A 5,336-nucleotide genomic window follows, 5' to 3' on the forward strand; every position below is an offset into this window, starting at 1 on the left:
AATAGCTGGGTTTATCCTGGCAGAGGTGATGAAAACACAGGAGGGCAAGGAGTTGAGAATATTGCCAAGAATGTCAATGAAATGATGCCTTGTGGGATCTCTGCTGGAAAAGGAAGTCTGGAACAAAGAGGCTGGTAGATTAGGAAAGAGTAGAGGATGACTACCAAACCCAAGTTCACCCCTCACTTCCTCTGTGAACGCTTCCCCAGTTACCTCATGGAGAAGTGATTCTGCCTTCTCCCTGGTTCCTGAGGAATCCATGTGCATATCATTCCTCACCTGATGCAACAGTTATTTGTATTTATGACACTCAACAAATATTTATTGTACTTACTATGTGCTGTCAAAGAATAGTACAATGACCATCAGAGAGAGCCATACATACACAACTATACTACTACTACTACTAATGCTGAATTTATTTACTTGTCAGGCAAGTGAAGGAATTCACTCACTTTTTTTCTGGGAGGAGAAAACTCAGGTTTTTTTGTTTTAGGAATTAGAAAAAATAGGTTTCGTGGTAGCTATGCTAATTGAGGATTGACAGCATGTACCCTGGATAGGATGGCTTAGAAAAAAATCCCTTGTTCATTGGTCACAAAAGGGTCTTCAGTGAGTTCTACTATGGGTCTAGCATCCTGGGTCTCTTCAACCAGTTAGAACGAGTTGAGGTGAAGCAGCATTCCGTTCTGATATCTCCTCAGCGAGTGCAGCTCTAAGTAAAAACATTACCCTTTTACAGTACGATGCATTGTTCTATGTCCTGGGGCAGCAAGGGCAGTTCCTGCCCTCCTTGGAGCTTGTAGCCCAGTGTGGGGGGCAGCAAAGGTACCGAGCACTGGAATAAGTAGATGATGGAGGAGGTCCAAAGGGCAGTGAGGGCCCACAGAAGGGGAGCTGACCCAGCTCCGGGGAGCTGGGCCTCAGAGACCTGTCTGGTGGCCAAGAATTACCAAGGACAAGTGAGCTCACGGAGAGGGGTGAACTGTTTCAGGCAAGTGGCCCAGGCTTGAGGCAGGAGGGAACTGGGCTACAGAGATCTTGGAAGCCACACAGGCTAAGAAGTAGGCTCCTGAGGCAGCTTCTCTGAGTTAGAACCTGCTAACCCTGCTGCTTAGCTGTGTGACCTGGGGAGGGCTACTTAATGTCTCCAAACCACAGTTTCCTCATTTGTCAAAGTGGAATCATAGCTGCATTTATTCATAAGGGTGTGTGGGATCAAATGATATAATTTGTTTAAAACCACACTTAGCACAATGCTAGGCATTTAATAAGAACTCAACAAACATTAGCTATTATTATTACTCAGAGTCAAAGAATGTAAAAGAAGGAAGGAATCTTGCAAAAACGTTTAGTTTCACTTCCTTATTTTACAAGTAAGGAAGCTTGGCCCAAAGAGATTAAGTGACATTCATAAGATAAGCTGGTTTCTAGCAGAGCTGGTCCTGGAATCTGGGTGTTTTCCTTCTTAGTCTCATCCCATGGTACAGAAGCAGTATGTTTAGTGCTTGGGTTCAAATCCCCACTCAGCTACTTATTACTGTATGGCATTGGGCAGGAGAGTAAACCTGTCTAAGCTTTATGAAAATGGAGCTAAGAACCTCAGGAGGTTGTCATAGGGATTAATCACTGTCATAGGCAGTGAAGACACATTCAAGAAACCCAGCCCATGGATGTTCCATTATGCCCTTTTTCTTTTTTTATTTATTTCTTTTTTTTCTTGAGAAATTACACTTGGAAGAATTTATTAAAAGGAAAGATTTGGATATAAGGGCAACACTTGGTGTACATGAATATACATCACTGCATCATACCTTATTATTATTATTATCACTTTTTTTTTTTTTGTCTGCATTGCGTCTTTGTTGCTGTGGACGGGCTTTCTCCAGTTGCGGTGAGCAGGGGCTCCTCTTCATTGCGGTGCGTGAGCTTCTCATTGCAGCGGCTCCTCTTGTTGTGGAGCACGGGCTGCAGGCGCACAGGCTTAAGTAGTTGCACCACGCGGGCCCTAGAGTGCAGGGGCTTCAGTAGTTGCGGTGCATGGGCTCAGTAGTTTTGGCTCGTGGGCTTAGTTGCTCCGTGGCATGTGGGATCTTCCTGGACCAGGGATCGAAACTGTGTCCCCTGCTTTGACAGGTGGATTCTTAACCGCTGTGCCACCAGGGAAGTCCCCGTTATTATTTTTAAAAACAGAAACAATTCAATGGGTATCATCAGTAAGAGTCTAGTGAGAAGTGTTTTGGTATACTCACGGAGTGAAATACTTTCCATTAGTTAAAAGAATCTCCAGGTGATAATCTTGTGAGTGGTTTGTTTTTGGTTTTGTCTTTTAAATTTTTTTATGACTTCAGCATTTAAATGTTTATTTTATATGGGAGTGTAGTTGATTAACAATGTTGTTTTAGTTTCAGGTGTACAGTAAAGTGATTCAGTTATACAGATACATGTATCTATTCTTTTTCAAATTCTTTTCCCATTTAGGTTATAACAGAATATTGATCTCTGCTCCCACTGGCCTTTATTGGCTCCCACCCAGACGGTCCTGGGAGCCTCCCACTTGGTGTCTCTTTCTCAATTTTCTCTCCACTTCAATCTACCCCAAGCGTTACATCTAGGAAAAGTAGAATCTTGTCACATGTCATTTGTCATAAAACTTTGAAGGTCCTCTGCCATCCTCAGTGGTGCTTCTCAAACTATTTGTGGTGAAAGACTGGTTTTAAAAAACATTCCCAATCCATCATGGGTCAATGCTTCTGTAGAATACAATAAAAATGAATTTCAAGAAAAATGAGATTAAAAAGACATAAAACACAGGCCCCAATTTTTTTTTTTTTTTTCGGTACGCGGGCCTCTCACTGCTGTGGCCTCTCCCGTTGCGGAGCACAGGCTCCAGACGCGCAGGCTCAGTGGCCATGGCTCACGGGCCCAGCCGCTCCACGGCATGTGGGATCTCCCCAGACCGGGGCACGAACCCGTGTCCCCTGCATCGGCAGGCGGACTCTCAACCACTGCGCCACCTGGGAAGCCCTCAACTAATTTTTTTTAAACATATAAGATAATCAGACCCAAGTTTGGCAGTCAGTTTCTGCCATCTGGAAGAGTGATTTCAGGGACCCTGTTCACACCTGTGTTCCCTGCACCCAGAGGTCTCTTGTTTCTTATTAAAAAGGAACTCAACCCTCGCCCCCCTCCAGTCACAGAAAAGGTGGCTTCTAAACCCAGAGGTCTCTAGTTTCCCACAGGAAGGAATGCAACCTTCCAGAATAGTAGGAATGGAGTTCCCACTCACAGAGACCTGCGGTTGCTTACCGGCAGGAATGCAACCTCCCAGTTATAAAAATCAGAACCCCTGGACTCAAACCCAGGGTGAAATCAAATACCCAAGCCCAGTTGTGTGTTTCTCAAATTCTGCTTTCATCAAAAGTGAGGCTATCCTGATATCCCCACCTATTATAGCACCGGTCCTGAATTCTACACACCCTCTGAAGTCTGCTGATGTAACATGGAAGAGCTAAATCAATCAGATTCCATGTTCTATCTGTTTCTTTGACTTTAACCTTTGCTTTTCGTTGTTTTTGTTATTATAATCATACATAATGGCCTGCCTCAGGGAACCCGGCCCCTCTGCCTGAATGTTAAACTAAAGTGCCTCTGTTCAGCTCACAGGGAGACAATCTGACCCCGCCCACCTGTGGATGGCTGCAAGAAAGAAGAAATTAACACATCCCCTCCCTGAGGCTGGCCATTTTAGGGGATATTTGCAAAACGTATGGCCTTTTTACTTTACTTCCCCATCTCCTCCCCTTCTCTGTGCTATAAAAGAAACTGGCATCCAAACCCTGATAAGACGGTTTTTCAGCGACACTAGTCTGCCATCTTTCCAAATAAAGTCGTATTCCCTGCCTCAATAGCTCTTCTCTGATTCACTGGCCTGTCATTAGGCGAGCAGAGCGAGCTTGGACTCGATAACACCAGCACTGAACACTGAACAGAGTCGTTCGCGTGACCACTTTGCCCACAGAGATCCAGGGGGCGAGCAGTCTCTGAACCAATTGATGCCCAGAAGAACAATGTTTGACCAAGAGAACCCGGATGATCTGACCAATACCAGAAGCGAATAAGTCTACTTCACTCCAGTGTGGCCGGCTCCCCTTGTCCCTGGTCAGGGCACACGTCCTACCAGAGTTGCCAGAAATTGTACTGGACTCAATGGGTCCATCTTTTGGGGTGCTTAGCCAATGAACACACCAAGTACTTAGAAAAAAAAAATATATATATATATAGTTGCACTGGGTCTTGAGTGCGGCATGAGAACTCTTAGTTGCGGCATGCATGTGGGATCTAGTTCCCTGACCAGGGATGGAACCCAGGCTCCCTGCACTGGGAGCATGGAGTCTTATCCACTATGCCACCAGGGAAGTCCCCACACCAAGTACTTTGATTAAACAGAAGCATTTGTTACTTGTGACAAGGAGACAGGGGATAGTTCTCAAAGCACTGTCTCACTAACAGTAAGTGCTCAATAAATGTTCTATGAATCAGTGTATGAACTGCCTTACGACTGCAGCAATGTGCCTACAAAGCAGTCAAGATGTGGCCTCGGAGCCCCTGTCCTCAGCGTGGTATCCAGGAGACACTTTCCTGTGTCTGTGACTGTTTTCTCTACAAAATGCAGTTGTTGGAAAGGAAGGTCCCCAACAGCTCTCAAATTACAGGAATCTTGAGAAGAGGCCTGAATTAAGGAACCAAAGCCGGGCCATCAGACAGGTAAGGAACAAGGGAATCCACATCTCCTGAAGTTGGTCAGAAGAGCCAGGTGACAGGCCAAGCAGGGGTGGACAGAGGGCAGGGAGCAGATGGCAGGTGGCCACGGTGGGGGAGGGAACCGCAGTGGTTAGAGCCTCCTGCCGGAACCCGGGAGCAGCTGGGCTGCAGCGCTGCACTGAGCACCACACTTACCCTTCCCAACTTACGTTTTATATCTTGGGGGGAAAATCATGATTGCAACTCTGTGGCAGGGTCGTTGTGGGGACTGAAAAAGACCATGAAGGTGGCCCGGAGCAGCACTCCACCACGCCAGTGGCCGTGCTTTGAGGAAGCGTGGCGCGGCGACAGCGGAGGAACCGGAGGTGGCGGTGGGCCGCGGGGGAGGGGACAGCTCCGCTGTTGGAGGAACTGAGACTGGACAAGGATCCCGGACCGGGGGTGGGGGTGGAGGGCGGAGTGGGCGGGGCTGCAGTTGGAGGGGCGGGGCCGGGGCGCGGAGGTGTTCCTGTGGGCGGAGGGCGGTGACCCGCTCCTATAGGCTCCGCGGGACACCCCGCTGGGACCGGGCC

The sequence above is a fragment of the Delphinapterus leucas genome, chromosome 6, assembly GCF_059928025.1.
Source record: "Delphinapterus leucas isolate spDelLeu-1000000601 "Yukka" chromosome 6, BTC_Dleu_Yukka2, whole genome shotgun sequence".
NCBI lineage: Eukaryota > Metazoa > Chordata > Mammalia > Artiodactyla > Monodontidae > Delphinapterus > Delphinapterus leucas.